The sequence below is a fragment of the Watersipora subatra genome, chromosome 4 (assembly GCF_963576615.1).
Source record: "Watersipora subatra chromosome 4, tzWatSuba1.1, whole genome shotgun sequence".
NCBI lineage: Eukaryota > Metazoa > Bryozoa > Gymnolaemata > Cheilostomatida > Watersiporidae > Watersipora > Watersipora subatra.
The window spans coordinates 61,686,725-61,710,324 of NC_088711.1; positions in this window are offsets into that span (position 1 = coordinate 61,686,725).

Genomic DNA, 23,600 nt, shown 5'->3' on the forward strand with positions numbered 1-23,600 from the left:
GAGTGCTTGACCCGGCTAGCCCGTGATGAATAGTTTTCCGATGTTGATTCCGTGTTGAATTAACGTCGGAATGTTGAATGTTTAAAACGTCTTAAAAAATGTTGTAATCAAACGTATACGTTGTCTTAGCTAAAAAAACTATTCATCGTTTGACCTAAACACAAAATACGTGTGTACATTCAATAAGTATCTATTCAAAAAGCGTGAGTGATATACAATGTACCGTAAAACCTCGTAAAACTTTTAATTGAACTGCCTCGGAGTGTTGCTCTTAACGAATCCCAGGTAAAGTAAGGTAATCTTTGCAAAAACTTCAAGAAAGATCGGCAAAATTGATCGTGGGTAAAACGCTCAAAAGAAAAAGATGTCTTTTCTTTGAGCATTTCAGCAACGATCAAGTTTTGCCAATGTCAATCTAAAAAACGTCCTGGCAATAACATCACCTCAAACAACAAACCAATTTCAAGTAATAGAAAAATCTCTATACTTTTTGATAAAAACGTTTTAAACTTTACATTAAAAGCATTTAATTTGAAACAAGCCATTTGTGCTTTTGATTTATATTATAGTTTGTATATGTTCATGTATCTACTAATAAATAAGTAAATACATGGACTTGTGACAGTGCTCTGATAACTTGAACACTCTGATAACTCGAACACTTTTGCTCGGTCCCTTGAAGTTTGAGTTATCCGAGTTTCACTGTATATATATATATATATATATATATATATATATATATATATATATATATATATATATATATATATATAATATATATATATATATATATACATACAGACATACAAACATACATACATACATACATACATACATACATACATACATACATACATACATACATACAAAACAAAAACAACATGCTGTTTATTTTTTGTGTTTGCGTGGCGAAAATCCTTGCGCGCATGACCCGGCTAGCCCGTGCTATTCATCGTATAGCAGAATAAATCAAATTTCACCAAACCTTTAGAAAAGTTGTTGACAAAAATATTTTGCCGATGGAGGTAATAACGACGCTTATGAATTACGAAAAGTTGAGGTTTACCTCTATGGCTTGGAATAAAGTGATTTTCTAAAGCGATAGCAACCGTTTCGGTAGCCGTTGGGCAAAAAACAGTTTGTTATAACAGTGTTGAGTTCGAGTTATATAGAGCCATTTATCATTGCGTGGAAACGGACCAAGCAAATCCATTCGAGTTAACCATGTGTTCGCTATATCCGAGGGCGAGTTATCCATGTTTCACTATATGTATATATATATATATATACTAATATATCTAGTGGAAATCTTCTGACTAAAAAGTGCTCAATGCCATAAAGGCAGTGCATATAGAATAATTTAAAATAATTTAAAAGAAGATAAAAATTTTGACTATTATATTTACACTACTAATAGTTTCGTGTTAAAAACACTCATCAGGTGACATTCATTTATGCGCAGAAGCTTATATATACGTAGGAACATACAAGCTAGGCAGTGATCTTATAATGAGGCATGCAAGCACTGTAAATTCCCAAATTGATGGCAGTAGTAAAAGTGCAAAGGCTAAGCAATAAAATTGTAAACAATAAATGGGATGAAAAAAGCTAATCTATTAACTGTTTATTAGCAAAAATTTACTTGAGTGTCTACACCCAGATACCATTTCAGATTTCTTATTCAGTGTCGCCATATGTGGCTTGTACATAATGTAGAATTTTTCCCACAGACATAGTTCGCACTTCTTGGCACGATTATTGTAAGCTGCTGATCTGTGGATAATATTCCATTTGATGGTATGCATGATGTTTTTCTCTTTGAGGGACCATACATGTTCGCTTAGCCTGGTTGCTGATCTTTTGCTGGTATTGATGAAGGAAGACTTGTGGTTGGCGTACCTCTTCTTAAACGTATTTTCGGTTAATCCGATGTAGGTCTCTTTATTGTTATTTGTGCTTACTGTAGCTTGATATATAATTTGCTCAGTAAGGCATTGACCATTTAATGGACACTCGGTAGGTTGTCTGCAATTACAGCCTGGGTTTATATTGTTCCCGGTCTTAGTTGGTGGTATTTTCTTATTATTGCAGTTGTTAATGATACCTTTAACGCTTTTCATGCAACTATAACTAATCTTCACAGTGTTTCTGTTAAAGATTTTGTGTAAGTTGCTCATTGGAGGAAAGTATGTTGCTATTAGTTTGAGAAATTGTCTCCCTATATTGGTTTTGACTTCTTTATTAAACGGAGGGTTATACCAAGTGATGTTTCGTTTTCTTGTCTTGTGCTTATTGTTGTTGTTATTTTTTCTATATATCAGTTGGTGGCTATATCCACTTTTGTTTATTGCTTCTTGGTATGGTTTAATGTGCTTGTTGAATGAAGCTTCATCAGATGACAGTTCTGATAGTCTATTGTTGATGTTCTCAGGGATAGCTTTTAGGATGCACGGTGGGTGGTTAGATTGTTGGTGCACGTACACGGGTATGTTGCCGGGTTTTGAATATGGGTGGTACTTTCCTGTACGGAGGTCTAGTGTGATGTCCAAGTAGTTAACTACTTTCATATTGGCTTCAATGGTCACATTAAGTTTATGCTCTTTAAATATACGGCATATCTCTTTCTTGGTATTGTCAATTTGTCGTGCTGTTCCGTTAAATACTGCCAAGCCGTCGTCTCTGTAAAGGCCGATGTTGTTGCCATATTTGTTAGCCAGCAGGTTTAGTAAGTAACTGCCAACTAATTCACAAGTTTCAGCCCCATCGTAAGAGCCCATTGTCACGTCGAAGGTGTTGTTATGTGATTTGTTCTTCCAGGATTGTTGATTATGGAATAATAGTGATTTTTTAGTGTTAATGATTATACTGCGTTGTTCTTCAGTTATGTTGGTGTACGCTTCAGCAAAGTCCAATGCCTTGTTGAGCAGGTCTTCGGTTATTGATGGATAAAAACTTACCACATCAAAAGTGATAAAATGGTGCGAGTTCTTGTTCGTCACACCATTAAACCATTCTATGACTGCTCTGGTGTTTTTCCATTGGTTGATGTTGGTTGCTGCGACGATTTTATTGTTGATCTTCTCGAGTATGGTTTTACTTATTCTTCCTGTTTCAGTCTTAGCTGGATTGATTAAGCGGCAAGTAGGTCTGTTTTCAAAGTTTTGTTTGTGATCTTTCAATGTTATAAACGCGTTCTTCTGGGCTATGACGTCTATTCTGTCGTCTAGTTGGAGTGATTGTGCAATGTACTTCTCGCTTTTGATGATGTTGTTTACAGCCTCTTGGTTGGATTTTTCATAGTCATTGGTAATGGTGTTTTGGAGTAGGGTTTGGTATTGTTGTGTATCTATTCTATAAAAATTAGAAGTTTTGTCTGCTTTAACCAAAAGTTTGCCATCAACTTGTAAGTTATTCATATCAGTTCTTAATCTATCCATGAAGCCGGAGCTTACCTTGCTAAATTCCACATTGCTGATTAGCTTGAACAAGTTGTCTTCAAAATTCTTTAACTCGGGAACAGATGGTGGGTTTTTCTTTGAGTTAAATCCATATGTTTCTTTGACAGTTGTCGAAGATGATGGGCGCAGAAAGAAGTCTGCTCTTTCTATATATAACAATAAAGAGACCTACATCGGATTAACCGAAAATACGTTTAAGAAGAGGTACGCCAACCACAAGTCTTCCTTCATCAATACCAGCAAAAGATCAGCAACCAGGCTAAGCGAACATGTATGGTCCCTCAAAGAGAAAAACATCATGCATACCATCAAATGGAATATTATCCACAGATCAGCAGCTTACAATAATCGTGCCAAGAAGTGCGAACTATGTCTGTGGGAAAAATTCTACATTATGTACAAGCCACATATGGCGACACTGAATAAGAAATCTGAAATGGTATCTGGGTGTAGACACTCAAGTAAATTTTTGCTAATAAACAGTTAATAGATTAGCTTTTTTCATCCCATTTATTGTTTACAATTTTATTGCTTAGCCTTTGCACTTTTACTACTGCCATCAATTTGGGAATTTACAGTGCTTGCATGCCTCATTATAAGATCACTGCCTAGCTTGTATGTTCCTACGTATATATAAGCTTCTGCGCATAAATGAATGTCACCTGATGAGTGTTTTTAACACGAAACTCTTAGTAGTGTAAATATAATAGTCAAAATTTTTATCTTCTTTTAAATTATTTTAAATTATTCTATATATATATATATATATATATATATATATATATATACATTGTATATATATATGTAGACTTACATTATTTTCTCAAGTTTATAAATTTTTTCTAACTTCAAGTTTTTAATATAAGTTTTTAAATTTTGTTTCATTATCGTTGTTATTTCAGATTTGCGTCTTTTAAACATAATTTGAATGACATGTTTTAAGTTTAAAACCTAACAAATTAGTAATTCATGATTAATTTCACATTTTGTAACAAACTTTTATTCCCTGAGCAACGCCGGGTAGTACAGCTAAAATTACATTCATGGTTTTTACATTATTTCTTTGAATTAAAATAACTTCTTCAATCAGATCTACTTAAACAAGTTCTCATTGTTGTATAAACTCTTTCAACTTTTTTATTTAATGTTTATTTTAACCATCTCTTTTAACTCTAACTTTATCACTTATCTTTTTGCGAACATGTTTTTATTATAACAGATGAAAAAAACTGATAAAGCAAAGTTCTAACTGTGAAGAGAAAACGGTAATAGTGAAGGGAAAAAAATAATCTATATATCTACTTCTCAAAGTATTTTTTCTGTTTTCTGTTGTTGTATGTATATCTGTAAGCGTTCTGGCTATAGATCTTAAAATCTTGCAATACAGAGTGCATACCGCAGAAGATTTGATCTCAAACCCACCCACTCACAAGACCAACACCATACCCAATAGGCCAATGAGATTAAGTTGTTAGGCTGCTGATATAAGTCATAATATGGAAGCAAATACCCGGCGGCTTTGCGTATGACGCAGGTCATAGCATAACGTCACGAGACGGTTGGCTCACATTATTAAGCAAACTCAAATTTTCTACTGGCATTATGCCAGGCTAATAGCAAGCAACTCTCATTATTTCCCATTGTTTATAAGACAAAACATTTTTCTTATGATACATAGTTTGAAAGTTAGATTGGCAAATGCTGTTATATGTTAAATACAAATCAATTTTTCATACACAGATATTTCTATTACCAGGACAACGCCGGGTAGCAAAGCTAGTATATTTCTCAAAGTATGTCGCAAGTCTTATGTTAATCTGCATTCCAGTTATAGCTATTAAAATCGTGCTATTACAATTTCGCGTTCCGATGAATTTGAACTCACGACGAATATGCCGACAAGTTTTTTATCCGGTTATGCTACCACTGAGCTAGAATGGCATATTGATCAGAGACCTTTTTATATACCGCATACCGAAAGCGCATGCTAATTATTTTAGCATAACACTCATGCGTTACGATACTCCTCTTCAGAATTTTTGGGGACCCAATTATATGCAATGCGATGCTTTTTAATATTTTTTTGTTAAAGCTAATGATTTACCTCAAAATTAAAATTTTGTGATTTTTGTTCTGATTATCTACGTTACTACAATAGAAAAATATATACGGTGCATCGACATTTCATAGTTTACATACCTGCTATTTATTTTCCATCTATATTTAGTTTGCTACTAATTTATTCCAGCTGCTCCGAAGGCCTGTTCCGAAATAAATTATGTTTTTTTGGACTCTGATTTAGTACTTTGGGCTCCACAACCATTAAATACAAACAAAATTTTTGTTCATTTAAAAAATTAATTTTTACATTATTTCTTTTTACATTAGTTCAAATTAAGAACTCTTTGTTTGTATGAATATTTTTCAATTTTTTCATGCGTCAAAATAATAACCACAATGTTTGAGAGCGTTATTAAAATAAAGAAATTCCAATTGGCATTTTCGTGATGGCTGCGATTAACTGTTCGTTTTTGAGTTTTTAAAAGGTTGTAATCACACTTCCACATATTTTGCACCGACAACACAACAGAGTAAGACATGGTAAATCTTTTGATACCAAATAACAGTAATGTGAATTTTATTACAAGCCAACCTTTAAAAATTATTCATTTTCCTACCACTGATATTTTTACTTAGTTAGCTTCCATTCATTATTATTAATATTAATTTTTCATTCAAAAATTTTTGCAGACATTGTTCTAATAATACTTTAACTAAAAATACTACCATATTATGTCATATTTTTATTAATCTGATAAATACCTGTATCCTCCAAAGTTACACAATGTCTAAAATCTAAAAAAAGGAACCTGTCCTGCACAAAATCATTTCCTCATGATATGAAGTTTGAAAGTTACAGTTGTTTGACAAAGTTTAAAAACCTTAGCAGTTGTTTTTATTTTCTCTATTAATTTATTTCAACTACACAAAACAATTCTCTCATGATATGTAGTCTGAAAGTTAGAATGGCAAATGTTTTTATATATGTTAAATACAAATCAATTTTCTGTCCAAAAGCTTTTTTTATTACCTGGGCAATGCCGGGTAATACAGTTAGTTTTTGTATATATATTTCTGGTGTGATTGTGTATGTGTTTTTAGGTATTTCCAGCTATAGCTATTAAAATCTTGGAATTAAGATTTTGCATTATGGTGGGTTTGAACTCATGGAGATTGCAACCGCAAGTTTCATAACCACTCACTCTACTACTGAGCTTTACAAACCTTAGTAATGCTAGCTCTCATCTTATGCCGTATAGCATATACACACTTAACTGACATACCCTGCAGGATGAAAATATTCAATGGATATAAAAATTCGCAATTTCGCGAACAGTAAATTTTGATCATTATTAAATTCCGCGAATGATTAGTTCTATTTTTAATCACAAGAGAGAATAACTACTGCCTCAAATTAAAACTTAGCCGCTATACATAAATACTAAACGTAGCTGAGTTCCAAAACCTTTTTAAAATCGTTGCCGGGGCTTCGAGTTAACCCCATTGCTAATGCATCACATTTCTTTACAAAATTATTCAAGGTTGTCGCAAGATATGCAGAATGGTGTCATTGCAAAAGTAGCCGCTTAACAGAAGTATTAAATGTAGCCGAGTTCCAAAACTTTTTTTAAAATCATCGCAGGGGCTTCGAATTAACCCCATTGCCAATGCATCAAACTTCTTTACAAAATTATTCAAGACTTTCACAAGTTATTCGACGTGGTTTCGTCATCGCAAACATATTTCCTAGCCTTTTACATTGAAATCAACTCCATCAACCTCCAATACCGAAGTTGAGGACGACAATGATTCTGATCTGGACATTATGATATGTATTTGATTTGCAGTGCAAATCAAACATATACCATAGCCTATACCTATAACTAACAGCGTTAGTTAATTCTTTTGTTTAAAATCTGATCGCTTTCATTAAATACTTCAGCTATTGCTTTTGTACTTCCTTAACACTTATTAATATTTGTTCTTGTGTTTACTGCAGATTGAGAATAAAACAACCTACTCCGATTACGAAAACAAGAAACAATTAGTAATATTCACAAAGGCAGGAATATTGGCAGAGAAGCAATCAGTCAACCTAGACTCCTTCATCAACAACCGCTCCTTGATATTATCGTAATATTGGGTTGGTGGGCCTCGGGCTACGCTAATGTCTGAAGTCATGGTCCTTACAGGTAATTATGAGAGGTCACATAAGGTTACAAAAAGTCAAGGACGTGGTAGTTGAGAGAGGAGTATATAAGCGTGGGGAGAACCGGACCGGGTCCTTATTCGCTTCAATTTCATGCAAGTGCATACATTTATACAACATGGCGCAGTTGACAAAGCTTTAATTTTTTTTGTGTGTGTTATCGTTAGCGATAACTTTCTGGTTTGGGTGTAAGTTTAACGTTTGATAAGACCCTTTCACGGGCGTGCAGGCGGAGTGACGCATGGTAGGGTGGTGTTGTGAGGCTGTGAGGTGTTGTAGCGGTGAAGCATCAGTGTTGGAGAGATGTAGATATTTATTAAGTGTTCACAGAAAGTGAGGATTACAGAAATATATACAAGTGGGGTAGAGTAAATTTGTGGTGGGAAATATACATATTGTGTTGAGATGGAGAGTGGTTTTCCGAAGCTGGTGTTTCATGAGCACGGTGATGGCTCGTGGGAAAGATTTATAGAAGAGATAATAATGTGTATTAAAAGTGCTGTTGAGAAGAGAGGTTACGTAGTTGATGATGAGGGTGACAGAGTGCCTATTAAGAAAGGTAGAGCTAGGTTAGTGCCACTATTGAAAGCTATTGGGCACAACGGTAGAGAAGTATTGAGGGATGCAGGGTTTAATGTAGATGGTGCAAATTCTACTTATGAAGAGGCAGTGGAGGTTTTGCAGGATTATTATGGTAGACAAGAGAGTATGTTTGTAAAGGGGCATAGGTTTCTGACAGGTAAGCAGGCACTTAGAAAAAGTGATAGAGAGTACCTACAACCGGTAGAGAGTTTGAGCAGACATGCCGAGTTAGCTAATATTGATGATAGGGTAAGGTTTGCCCTTATAATAGTAGCGGTTAACGGGTTGAGGGACAGAGAAGTAAGTAGAGATTTGATGAAGAACACCAATCTGACTTGGGAGTTGTTACATGAGGCATTGAGGGCTTGTGAGATGGCAAAAATTTGGATAGACTTTTGAGAACTGAGAATAGAAGTACTGACTTGAAAATTGAGGTTAAGATGGAGGCAGCAGAGGTGTCAGAGTTTGATAGCCGAGCACATTACCGGAGTATGCTAAGTAAGCTACGATTCAGCGGGTAGATCTTCCCCTAGAAGTAGTCCTAGGAGTGGTAGAAGGGACTATAGTAATAATAGTGAGGAGCATGATACTAGTATATATGGGACACAAGGTTGGGAGTGTAACGAGGACAGTGGCAATAGGAAGTATAGAGATAATAGCTAGGAAAGGTATGTCTCTAGATATAGAGAAAACAGTAAAGAGAGTAGCAGAGATATAGTTTGCTACAATTGCAGAGGTAGTGGCCACAAGATGCAGAGTTGTCCCTCCATTAAATGTTTTTCTTGTGGGCAGCGAAGACAAGTATCCTGTTGTTGTAGAGATAAGGGAAAAGATGTAGGTTATGACAGACGAGGTAGCAACATGTGGTCAGGAGGTAGCCGTGATAATAGCTATGAGCGATATGGTAGCCGGGATAGTAGTAGGGAGAGATACAGGGGCCGAAAAATCCCCAACAAAACGAGAGACAAGTTGAGTAGGTACAGAGACAATAATATGGATAGGCTTGAGGAGGAGAGGTATAAGAAGAGGCGCGAAACGAGTCGGTATGACGAAAGGTACCGGGATAATAGTAAGGGCAGAAGCGTTAGATTCTGTGGCTCTATAGATAAATATAATGATGACAGCTGACTAGGACGGATAATTGTGCAGGTGTTAAAAGTCAATAAGGCGAATGTTTAGTTTACATTTGATACTGAAGCAGAGGTGTCTGCTGTAACCAAGGGGATAGCCAAAAGATTGAACCTACGGCTAGAAGAGCCATCCACTGTCTTGGCGGAAGTAAATGGTCATAAATTAAAAGTAGTTTGTAAAGCAAGAGTTCAGTTGGAAAGTAAATATAGATTTATGGAAACAGGAGTGTACGTGAAGGAGGGATCTAAGGCAAACTTGGTGGGTATAACTGAGTTGAGGTCGCTGAATTTGTTGGCTGTAGTCAACGCGGTGAGCAACAGCGAGTTTGACCCAGTAAAAGAGTTTGAGGAAGTTTTTAATGGTCTAAGCACTATGCCAGGTCTTAAGTTTTAAGACTTTCCAGGTTAAAGGAAGGTATAGAGCCAGTGAGGTTATACTCGCCTCGATTTATAGCAGCAGGTTTAAGAGAGCAGACTAAGCAGGAGTTCGATAATATGTTGGAAATCAAAGGGATTGAGCAGTTTGAAGAACCTACTGAGTGGTGCTCAGGGCTAACTATAGCGCCTAAGCCGGAGAAAAGATAAGGATTTGTGTAGATTTAACCGGACTGAACAGATCTGTCAAGCGAGAGGTTTACCATTTGCCTAAGATTTCAGATCTGTTCACTGAATTATCTAAGAGAACGATTTTTTCGAAGTTAGATGCAAACTCAGGGTTTTGGCAAGTTCAGGTGGAGGAGGGGTCAAGGTCATTGACAACCTTTATCACCCTTTGGGGTAGATATAGGTTGAATCGTAAGCCATTTGGTACCTCATCTGCTTCTGAATTTTTGCAGAGAGCAATAAAAAAGGTTATTGGGGACATGAAAGTAGTAGTACACTTAATGGACGATGTCCTAGTATATGGAAGAGCCGCAAATGAACATTGGTCGAGATTGAGGGAGGTACTGGAGAGAATCAGGTGTTCAGGCATGACGTTAAGGAAGGATAAGTGCGAGTTTGGCAAAAGTGAAATCAAGTTTCTGGGCCATTTGGTTAGCGCGGCTGGCATTGCGCCAGACCCATGTAAACTAGAGGCAGTTTTAAGCTTGAAGCCGGTTAAAAAAACCAAGGCTAAAAGGTTTACAGGGATGGTAAGTTATTTGAGTAAGTTCAGTAGAGAGCCAGCAGAGCTATGCACAAAGTGTCAGGAAGTAGATCAGAGTGCTATTGGAGTCCAGATCAGGAACAGGCTTTTGAGAAAGTGAAGATAGCTTTATCTAAAGCACCAGTATTGTGTGCCTTTGACTTGAATAGGAGGCATAGGGTGTCGGCAGATGTCAGTAGAAATGCAGTAGAGGCAGTATTGCTACAACTGAATGAGGGTAATTTGTGGCAGCCAGTGGAATATGCGTCGAGGAAAATGTCCAAGACAGAGAAAAGGCATGCGACGATAGGGAAGGAGGCGTTGGTAATTACATGGGCATGTGAGAAGTTTGACTACTATTTAGTAGGCAGAAAGTTTGAGGTTGAGACTGACCATAAGCCGCTTATTTCACCGTTAGGTGAAAAGGACTTGTCAGCCTTACCAGTCAGGGTTCAGAGGTTTAAAATGTGGTTAATGAGGAATGACTACACAACATTTCATACACTTTGGGAGCAAATGTATTTGGCTAACTCTTTGAGCTTACCTAATGAAAAACTGGACAGTAAAAAGGTTAGGAGTGAAGATTTAAATACTGCTGTAGTTAGCAGTGTGACCTCTAGCACTTTTATGGACAGTTTAACTATAGAGTTAAGGTCAGAGATGTTTAAAGATGAGGAGGCTCCTGAATGTTTGAAATTTGTTATGGAAGACTGGCTGAGAGGTGGCAAAAAGTTGGGCAGTGAGCTTTTAAAGCCTTATAGTGTAAGGGAATGGCTTACTGTACGAGATGGTTTACTTTTCTTTAGAGACAGGGTAAATATACGTAGGTCTATGAAAAAGTTGTATCTAGAGAAGTGTCATGTTGGTCACCAAGGAATTGATAAATGTCGGAGGAGAGCTAGGTGCCACTTCTGGCGGCCAGGAGTTAGTGTAGACATCTATGAGTTCATAAGGCAAGGCGATACCTGTGTCATCCATGGACAGTCAAGCACCAACCCATGGTTGAATATGAGTTACCAACAAAGCCTTGGGAAGTACTTGGTAGTGATGTGTTAGTATTAAATGGCGAGTTGTATTTGTTGATAATTCATTACTATTCCAGGTAGATTGAGGTACTGCACATCAACGCTCAAATATCTAGGGAGGTAATAACTGTTATAAAGAAAGTGTTTGCTAGATTCGGTATCCCTAGCATTTTGCGGTCAGATAACGGGCTTTGTTATAATAGTAAAGAGTTCTGGAATTTTGCAGATTTGTATGGCATCAGGGTAGTTACTAGTAGTCCTTGGTATCCCCAGAGTAATGGTTTGGCGGAAAGTGCAGTTAAAACAGTAAAAAGTTGGTGGAAAATAGAGGGAGATAAGGATATGGCATTGTTAGTATATAAAACAACCCCTTTGTCAACTGGGTACTCACCGGTGAACTAATGTTTGGCTGAGCGGTTAAGTCAAATTTGGGTGTAAGCAGTAAAGGGGAACTAAATTACGAGGAGTTCAAAAGTAGAAAAAGGGGAAAGAAAGTCCAAATTAAAAAGCAGTTGGGATATTTAGCATGGGGTATCAAAATTGCCAGAATTCGAGCCAGGACAGGTCATCTACATGTACATGAAGGCACCTACTGACACCGGAGAAGCAGGTACGGTGGTAAGAAGGTACAGTACGCCAGAAAATTATTGGGTAAAGGTTGGTTTGGGTGCCATCAGGAGAAATAGAAAACATAGAAACAGGTGGTGAGGCTAGTGGTGACAGACAACCGGAGAAGGGCAGTGGAGAGAGAGTAGTAGAGAGGAAGGATGGTTGCGAAGCTAAGAAGCCTGTGGTATATGGTAGTAGCGGTAAGCTGTGGTGCATGATTTGTAGAGTTAAGCAAGATCACTGGTAATGTTTGTAGGAGGTGCAGGAGAAGTGGACACTTTGCAGAAGGACTGCAAAGTACCCAACTGTCAGTGGTGTGGTGAGACCGGGCACGCGGTTAGTGGATGCCCCTGCTGGGGTCTAGGTCATCCAGTGAGTAACGAGGCAGGGAAAAGGAAGGGCAGTGAGAAAGCACCAGCGCCTCAGAAGAAGGTGAGGAGTTATGCTGAGGTGAGTGGCGGTGCTAGGCAAGCTGCTATACTGGTACCCATTATGGGGAAGGTAAGCTCTTTTTTAGCAGATGGATTGTTAGTATTGAGCGTGAGGAGTTGGAGGTGCGGAGGAAGTTTGATGCAGAGTTGGCCAGACTGGCTGCCGAGCGCAAGGCAGCAGTCAGTAAGTTTGAGAATGCAGAGGCATTTAGGGCGGCCATTGAGCGGTTGGTCAAGGTTTAGAAAAGGATTGCGGGTAGTAGGCTTGCACCGAAGAAAGGTCAGGCCGAGGTAAATAGGTCTGGGCCTATATCAACTCTCAGCTCTGTGGCGCCATCCCCTGAGCAGCCGATTATGGCCTATGGTGAGACCTCCCACAGGATGCCTGTTAGGCCCGTCTCCATTAGGGAGACATGGTCATGGGGAGACGTGGTCAAGACAGAAGGGGTAGAATCTGAGGTTGAGAAGTCGTTACTGACCTAACCACCAGTTTCCGAGCCAGTTGAGAGTAGTCAAGGTAGTGGTGGAGGCAGTAGTGTTGGTGTTGTTGGTGACAGAGATCACGGTGGTAGTGAAGGAGGTGGGGGATCAGGAGAGTATAGAAAGTGGTGCCGCCAAGTACGACAGCAGCCCAGGGTTGCTCGAGAGTGATGGTACTCCAGATGAGTTGATGGACCAGAAGTAAAGAGTAAGGCAAACTTCACCAGCAAGGCGAGTCACTGAATGAGCTCAAATGTATTTCTGGAAAGTTTGTGACCCATACAGGAAAAAAGAAAAAGGGCATGTTGTATAATCGGGTTGGTGGGCCTCAAGCTACGCTAATGTCTGAGGTCATGGTAGTTACAAGTAGTTACGAGAGGTCACGAGAGGTTACAAAAAGTCAAGGACGTGGTAGTTGAGAGAGCAGTAAATAAGCGTGGGGAGAACCGGACCGGGTTCTTCGTCGCTTCAATTTCATGTAAGTGCATACATTTATACGACAAATACCGCTGCAGCAAACATGATTATATTCTATTTTGTGTATAGATATATTATAATTTATTACAAACCTGAGTGTACAAATAAAATATTTCAAACACAAATAAAATTTTAAAAACAATGAATGGAGTAAATAAAAGCAGTTTAGCCCATATAGCGGTTGACTAGCAATAAAATTAAACTGAAACTCTTTATAAGTAAATAGCGTGTAATGGTGCTCTCTGACTAGTAATTTTGGTAATAGTAGCTCTATATCACTGTCACGGTCTTGGGGAGATGTTAAAGGCGGTTCTCTTGCTACTACATGGCTGGTAAGGGAGTTATCAACAGAACTCTCTTCGTAGCTTACTATTGCAAAGTTCTGCCAGTTGGCCAAAAATTTGTGCACATAAAGGCATTTTGTTCCTTTTTAAAACAGATATATTCTCCTTGTTAGCAGCTGCGGTCACTTCTACCTCAATTTCAAGACCTTCCTGAATGATTGATGATCTTCTAGAAATGACATCTGCCACCCTTGAAATCATTGTGCCTCTGTGTATGGTGAAAAATCTCTCTCTCACACTAAAACAAATAAATAAGCAGTAGGGATGGAAAAAATAAATATTGCGTTTTACCGAAGAACCAAAGTAAACTTCAATTATTAATTTTGTAAATGGTTTTGAACAAATCTCATTACTTACCACAAGTTGTTGGTTCATCAAATGCCTCCAAATCGATGAATATTCGTGAAAACCTCTGAACGCGGCAAGAAAGTTATAGCTTAGCATAATCAACTCATAGTTGTAAGCTAAACAGAAACCAAAACACGCTGTGTGCGCATGCAAAGGGTTACCTCGATTGCTAGCCGCAATGGAGTTAACTCTGAATAGAGAGTGGTTGTGTTCACCCATGAATAAATTAGTTCGCGATCATACATGAAAAAGGCTATTTGCGCGAAACTTGACTCCGCGAATAAATTCATCCTGTAGAGTATTATGTGAGCATTGCGCCCACACATGATGCCCCTGTTATAAAATATTGTTTACCTAACTCTATGAAACAAATTTTTTTTCGTTATTTTTTAATTAGGGCGAATTTTTTTCTGCTACACAGTACCAACAATAATTTCTCTCGAAATTAAAATTTGACGACTTGTGTACTGATTATATACGTTATTGGAAAATACACATTGCTTGCCATGGCAAGTTCAGCATTATCTGTTATGGTAAAAACTGATTCACTAATGAATAAATGATAAAATTTTAGTTGAAAGTTTGAAGTTTACTAAAGTACATTTTAAAACTTTGTATGTCTTTACTGAGCTAAATTCATTTAAGTTAGATTCAGCGCTTATGTTACACGTCTGTCTTGAAGGTAAGAACTCTCTACGCAATAAATTTTAATGTCATATTATCTTGCAGATCATAACTACAAAGTCATTGTAAGTATCTATAGTTACTGTTAGTACCTACAATGACCGAGTGTACCAATTCTTTTGGGCAGTAGCACTTCAACTAGCTGCAGTGCTACTGCCCATGTGGGCTTCATCATGCCTTAGCAAGTAGGAACTAAGCTTTCATTTATTTTGTTTAACTTAATCATTATTATAACTATATTTTCATTTTGCATAATGTTATATTTCTACTAATTGATAAAGTAAAACACACACGCGCACAGAGACACTAAGATTAATACATCATTTTGTGACCATTTTTAATGATGATGGTTTTTATGATTTTACCACGAGGGAATTACTTTAGATAATTACTATGGGTTTCTATACCACTCTATGTACATCTATTATCCTAATATACATGTATATATATATATATAAACTATATTAAGAACTGAAAACTTTTAAAACATTTTACAACTTAAAGTTTCATGGTTGCTACCATTCATCAGGTAAAATTAAAAAGATCATTTTAATTTTACCTGATAAATGGTAGCAACCGTGAAACTTTAAGTTGTAAAATGTTTTAAAAGTTTTCAGTTCTTAATATAGTTTATATTAAGAAACCCCGTATAGTTATACTATACGGGGTTAAATATAGTTAACTATATTTACCCATACGGGGTAAATATAGTTAATATTTACCCCGCATGGGTGGTAAATTCTGCTCTAACTCGGGTCTCCTACCAGAGACCTGGGAGTTTGAGCACTCGCCTCAAGATCTTAGCTGTTCCCAATAGCGCACTTTTCTGCAACTCACCTGAGTTGATTGTTGTTGGTATTTGGGCAACAACCTCTCTTTAAGCCTCTTCAGCCAACTTGCAGTGGTGTTATGAGTAGTCTCTTTCTCTCAGATGTCCTTCCAGAACTTTGAAGTGCTAAATCGGGGAGGATCTGACATTGGCCTCTGCATTTCACCTTTGAATTGGGAATACACTTTAGATGGATTATTGATGAACAGTTTGTTCATTCTCTTGTTATCCCGCTCTTTGGTGTACCGCTTCAGTCGTGCCGAGAGTGCTACTAGCTGCTGTGTGGCAGATTCTAGAGCTTCTATTGTGGCTTTCCTTTTGAGACGCTGTATATATATATATATATACATGTATATATATATATACAGTTATATATATATACATGTATGTATATATATATACATGTACATTGTATGTATATATATATATATATATATATATATATACATGTATATATATACACATATATACAGGACAGATAGCGCAGTTGATAAGGTATCTGGACAGTGATCATTAGGTCCTAGGTTCAAACCCCAACAACTGCACCCTTCTGGTGGTCCTTAGACAAGACCCTTGCTTGTATAACGTCTTAAACCTTTATGATGAGTGCAATAATCAAAGCAATGCCGGCTCGGACGTCGCTCGGTCAAACATGGTCCGCGATGCCTGTAGCTGAACCAGGACAAGGCAGCAAAAAATGAGCTACTGGTTCAAAACGAATGAAATGGACTCGGACTGATAACACAGACCTCATGCAGTGCTACTTTATGAGTGAACCTCAAAAGTGGGGCTATATGGGAAGGATGCGTCAACTGTGGATAAACATGCACCCTGAATTGCCACTAACCGCAAAGCAACTTGTAGCTCAGAGAAGTAACATAGTCAAGCGGCACCTCATATCAGAGGTAAGTGATATCAGGAAACAGTTCACCCAAGTAACCTCGACCAACGAGGAGTGCATATCAACACACACCGTCACACATACACAATCTTGTGTTGACTCACAAATTGAAAAAGACATGCATGAAGGAGCTTGCGGAAAATATTATCAACAAGATGCCAGCTGCTAATGATTATGGAAGCAGGGTACCACTACGGAGAGTTAGCAAGACCATACCCAAGAAGCTGTTAGAAGACATTAACTTGGCACTGGAGTCGATCTCAACTGAATCGATCAGTGAGACTAATGCCTTAATCTACAGTACAGCAACCGTTGTCTTGGAGGAGATGGATATTAAGTCACTGTCAACAAGGCTTCATTCCATCTTGGCAGCTGAGGCTACATAATAAGAACAAGGACTTGCACAAAAAAGTTAGTAGGCTCAGTGAAAGATCTAACCACAGTTTGGAGCATCCAAAAAGGAAGCCACAATAGAAGCTCTGGAACCTGCCAAACAGCAGCCAGTAGCACTCTCGTCACGACTGAAGCGGTACATCAGAGAGCGGGATAATAAGAGAATGAACTAACTGTTCATCAATAATCCATCTAAAAATATTCTCAGTTCAAAGGTGAACTGCAGAGGCCAATGTCAGATCCTCCCCGATTCAGCACTTCAAAGTTCTGGAAGGACATCTGGGAGAAAGAGACTACTCATAACACCACTGCAAATTGGCTGAAGAGGCTTAAAGAGAGCCACCAACACACTGTGGCTCAGAAAGGACTCACCATCAGCGAAGTGGACATCAAGTGCAGAGTGCAGCATATGAAGAACTGGGCAGCACCTGGCCATGACATGATTCAAGCCTTCTGGTTAAAGATATTTACATCACTTCACACTAAAATGGCTAAGCAGATGGAATGCCTAATAGAAAAAGACGACCATCCAGAATGGCTGACCAAATGACGAACTTTACTTCTGATAAAAGATCCAAAGCAGGGGCCGATTCCCAAAAACTATCGACCAATAACGTGCTTGCCCACTACCTGGAAACTGCTCTCAGGATTAGTTGCAGACAAACTGGAAGAGCGCATGATTCACTATATGACCAGTGCTCAGAAAGGAATTGGGCGCAACGCCCGAGGAACCAAACATCAGTTACTGGTGGATTGGACGGTCTGTCAAGGCAGCAGGAGATGGCATACCAATCTTGCCATGGCTTGGATCGACTACAAAAAGGCCTATGACTCAATTCCCCATAGTTGGAAACTTGAGTGCCTCAGTATGTACAATGTTCAACCTGCTCTGTTGGCATTCATCAAGATGTCAATGACCAAATGGAAGACAGAACTGGAGGTTAATGGCAAAAAGCTAGCGAGTGTAAAAATTAAGCGAGGCATCTATCAAGGTGACTCCTTATCACCGCTGCTCTTCTGCATATGCCTAAACCCTCTAAGCAATATGCTGGAGAAGAAGACTCACTATGGCTACTAGTTTAAGAGTGGCACCAAGATAAACCACCTCTTCTACATGGATGACATCAAGCTGTACTCTAACAAAGAAAGGGACATTGATTCGCTAATACACCTCACTCAGGTATACAGCAAGGACATCGGAATGACCTTCGGTATTGAGAAATGTGGAGGGCCAATTCTTAAGAAAGACCATTCTATGCTCACAGATGGCCTAAGAATGTCAAATGGTACCATCAAAGATATAGAAGAAGGGTACAAGTACTTGGGGATTATGCAAAGCAACATCAACCACGAAGCCGAGGTATGTCACAAAGCCATTACCGAATACAAGAAACGCCTTCGGCAGGTCTTACGGAGCCAGCTCAATGCCAAGAACCAAGTCATGGCAATAAATACCTACGCACTGCCAGTAATAAGATGTCCATCAGGCATAATAAAGTTGACTGAGGAAGCCATCAAGGAAACAGATATAGCAACTCGTAAACTGATGACGATGCATGAAGCACTCTACCCAAAATCTGATACTACTAGATTGTATCTCGATAGGAAAGATGGCGGTAGGAGACTCAAAAGTGTACAGCAGACAGTGAAGGAGGAAGAGCAAAGCATCAAAGCCTATGCAGCCTCCATGGCCACTTCAGATAAGTTGCTAGCTGAATTTCAATCGGCTGCTCTTACAATGGACCTTCGTCATGATGATGAAGAAATTGACTGGCACACGAAACCTCTTCATGGTGCTTACCACCGACAAATATCTAAGGTTGGCGATCTTCACCAGACATATATGTTGCTAAACAAAGGAAACCTCACGGCCAATACGGAGTCGCTAATCATGGCAGCCCAGGAGCAAGTGTTCCCAACAAAGCAACTCCAAACAAAAATCTATCCCACTAGAGACGATCCTAGATGCAAACTGTGCGAAGATGCACCTGAGACCATTCAACACATTATCAGTGGATGCAAACAGCTAGCAGGGAATGCATACACTGAGCGGCATAACCATGTCATAGGTGTTGTGTATAGAAGTCTATGTGACGAGTATGACCTTAATAAACCGCAACACTGGTGGGAAACTCCTGGTAAGGTGAATGAAAATGACCACGCTAAGATCCTCTGGAACTTCTACATCTGGACAGATAAGCATGTCCTAGCAAACCAACCAGATATAGTGGCGGTGGACAAGGAGAACAAGAGAGCTACGATAATAGATATAGCAGTAACCAATGACTACAATATAGCCAGCAAAGAAAAAGAAAAGGTAAAGAAATATCTCCCTCTTGGAGAAGAAATTGAAAAATGCTGGAATGTTTGTAAGAACAATTGTAATCCCATTAGTCATTAGGGCACTGGGCGCAATAACACCGGCGCATAAAATGTGGCTTGCCCAAATACCAACAGCAATCAACTCAGGTGAGTTGCAGAAAAGTGCGCTACTGGGAACAGCTAAGATTTTGAGGCGAGTACTCAAACTCTCAGGTCTCTGGTAGGAGACTCGAGTTAATGCAGAAACTACTACCACTCATACGGGTTAACTGGAGTGAGGAAACAATTTACATATATATATATTTATATATATATATAAATATATATAAATATATACATATATTTATATATATTATATATATATATATATATAATAGATAAGTGGTCAGGCCTACTGCTAACAGCACTCTACGCTCTAAAAAGTGCGGAGTGTTATAACTAACTAGAGTGTGGAATAGGTTAATTTTACTTATCTTTATTCCAGATTGATGTTTTATTCTGGGGTCACGACAGGTCTGTTTCGTGCTGGTGCACTATTCATGTGACTTGTGTTGAATGGCGGGTAGAATTGCCTCTCCTGATGTTGTTGGTGGTGTCTGTAGCTCCGCCTCTGTCTGGATCGTATTGGCTGAGTAGGTATTTCTTGAAGTGTCTGCATGTATTGTTTATTTCGTTTCTTTTGTTTAAGGTGGCTGTTTCTGGCCTGCAAATGATGTAATACTTTTCACTAAGGCACAGATGGCATTTCTTTGCTTGGTTTGAATAAGGTCTAGCTTTCTGCATAACTTTCCATTTAATCCTGTAGCTTGCATTGTCCTTCTTAAGTTTCCAGATGTGTTTACTAAGTTCTGTGCTGTTTTGCTTGTCACTGTGTGTGAAAGAGGCTGTATGGTTTCTAAATCTGGACGACTTCAAATCCAGATTTAGAAACCATACAGCCTCTTTCACACACAGTGACAAGCAAAACAGCACCGAACTTAGTAAACACATCTGGAAACTTAAGAATGACAATGCAAGCTACAGGATTAAATGGAAAATTATGCAGAAAGCTAGACCTTATTCAAACCAAACAAAGAAATGCCATCTGTGCCTTAGTGAAAAGTATTACAACATTTGCAGGCCAGAAACAGCCACCTTAAACAAAAGAAACGAAATAAACAATACATGCAGACACTCCAAGAAATACCTACTCAGCCAATACGATCCAGGCAGAGGCGAAGCTACAGACACCACCAACAACATCAGGAGAGGCAATTCCACCCGCCATTCAACACAAGTCACCTGAAGAGTGCACCAGCACGAAACAGACCTGTCGTGACCCCAGAATAAAACATCAATCTGGAATAAAGATAAGTAAAATTAACCTATTCCACACTCTAGTTAGTTATATATATATGTATATATATAAACTATAAATTCCTAAAAATTATGAACTAGTATTACTAAAATTAGAGTGCTCAACAATATATTGGAGCAGCTATATACTAATAAATTATTTAAAAGCAATACTTATCTTTTTTTCTCAGCTACTGTCAGTTTCATGACTTTCTCATTCATCAGGCTGTGTTGAAATAAACAAGATGGTGACTAACCTCTTCTTGGCTATTTTTCCCTCCCTTAGTTCGTATTGCAAAAAAATACTGCAAAAAAGTGTGATATACCAAGCCAAAGTGGCACGACTAAACAACAACACTACTGAATCATACATAGGACTTTGTGAAACTGACTTTATAACATGATATAGTAACCACAAAACTAGTATCAAAAAAAGCACCAAGCGAAACGCAACTGAACTAAGCAAACACATTTGGAAACTGAAAAACCAAGACATTGACTACAAACTAGACTGGACTGTACTAAAACGAACAAAATCTTACAACAGCTCCAGCAAAAGGTGCAACCTATGTTTGACAGAAAAATACCACATGAGTAATAGACCTGACTTAGCAACACTTAATAAAATATCTGAATTAGTCTCAACCTGTCGTCATTCCAGAAGTTACCTTCTCTCTCATTTTGTAGCTACCAACCAACAGCCAATCAGAAAAAGAGGAAATTAAACAATAAGAACTAAGGGAGGGAAAAAATAGCCAAGAGGAGATTGGTCACCATCTTGTTTATTTCAACACAGCCTGATGAATGAGAAAGTCATGAAACTGACAGTAACTGAGAAAAAAAGATAAGTATTGCTTTTAAATAATTTATTAGTATATATATATTATATATATATATTTTTTTGCGCCCAGTGCCCTAATGACTACTGGGATTACAGTTGTTTTTACAATGCTAGAATGTAGGAACAACTGTAATCCCAGTAGTCATTGGGGCACTGGGCGCAATAACACCGGCATATAAAATGTGGCTTGCCCAAATACCAGCAGCAATCAACTCAGGTGAGTTGCAGAAAAGTGCGCTATTGGGAACAACTAAGATCTTGAGGCGAGTGCTCAAACTCCCAGGTTTCTGGTAGGAGACCCGAGTAAGAGCAAAATTTACCACCCATACGGGGTATCCGAGGTGAGGAAACAATTTTTTTAATGAATATATATATACTATATATATAGTACCTAGTATCTATATATAATAGTATATAGTACAGCTAGGCAACGCCAGGTAGTATATATATATATATAAAAAAATTGTTTCCTCACCCCGGATACCCCGTATGGGTGGTAAATTCTGCTCTAACTCGGGTCTCCTACCAGAGACCTGGGAGTTTGAGCACTCGTCTCAAGATCTTAGCTGTTCCCAATAGCGCACTTTTCTGCAACTCACCTGAGTTGATTGTTGTTGGTATTTGGGCAAGCCACATTTTATGCGCTGGTGTTATTGCGCCCAGTGCCCCAATGACTACTGGGATTACGGTTGTTTTTACATTCCAGCATTTTTCAATTTCTTCTCCAAGAGGGAGATATTTTTCTACCTTTTCTTTTTCTTTGCTGGCTATATTGTAGTCATTGGGTACTGCTATATCTATTATAGTAGCCCTCTTGTTCTCCTTGTCTACCACCACTATATCTGGTTGGTTTGCTAGGACATGCTTGTCAGTTTGGATGTAGAAGTCCCAGAGGATCTTAGCGCGGTCATTTTCATTGACCTTACCAGGAGCTTTCCCACCAGTGTTGTGGTTTATTAAGGCCATACTCATCACATAGACTTCTATACACAATACCTGTGACATGATTATGCCGCTCAGTGTATGCGTTCCCTGCTAGCTGTCTGCATCCACTGATGATGTGTTGGATGGTCTCAGGTGCATCTTTGCACAGTCTGCATCTAGGATCGTCTCTAGTGTGATAGATTTTCGTTTGGAGTTGCCTTGTTGGGAGCACTTGCTCCTGGGCTGCCATGATTAGCGACTCTGTATTGGCCGTTAGGTTTCCTTTGTTCAGCCACATATATGCCTGGTGAAGATCGCCAACCTTAGATATTTGTTGGTGGTAAGCACCATGAAGAGGTTTCGTATGCCAGTCAATTTCCTCATCATCAGGGCGTAGGTCCGTTGTGAGAGCAGCCGATTGAAATTCAGCTAGCAAATTATCTGAGATGGCCATGGAGGCTGCATATGCTTTGAAGCTTTGCTCCTCCTCTTTAGCTGTCTGCTGTACACTTTTGAGTCCCCTACTGGCATCTTTCCTATCAAGATACAATCTAATAGTATCAGTTTTTGGGTGGAGTGCTCCATGCATGGTCAGCAGTTTACGAGTTGCTATATCTGTTTCCTTGATGGCTTCCTCAGTCCACTTTATTATGCCTGCTGGATATCTTATTACTGGCAGTGCGTAGGTATTTATTGCCATGATTTGGTTCTTGGCATTGAGCTGGCTCCGTAAAACCTGCCGAAGGCGTTTCTTGTATTCGGTAATGGCTTTGTGACGTACATCGGCTTCGTGGTTGATGTTGCTTTGCATAATCCCCAAGTACTTGTACCCTTCTTCTATATCTTTGATGGTACCATTTGGCATTCTTAGGCCATCTGTGAGCATAGAATGGCCTTTCTTAAGAATTAGCCTTCCACATTTTTCAATACCGAAGGTCATTCCGATGTCCTTGCTGTATACCTGAGTGAGGTGTATTAGCGAATCAATGTCCCTTTCTTTGTTAGCGTACAGCTTGATGTCATCCATGTAGAAGAGGTGGTTTATCTTGGTGCCACTCTTAAACTGGTACTCATATTGAGTCTCCTCCAGC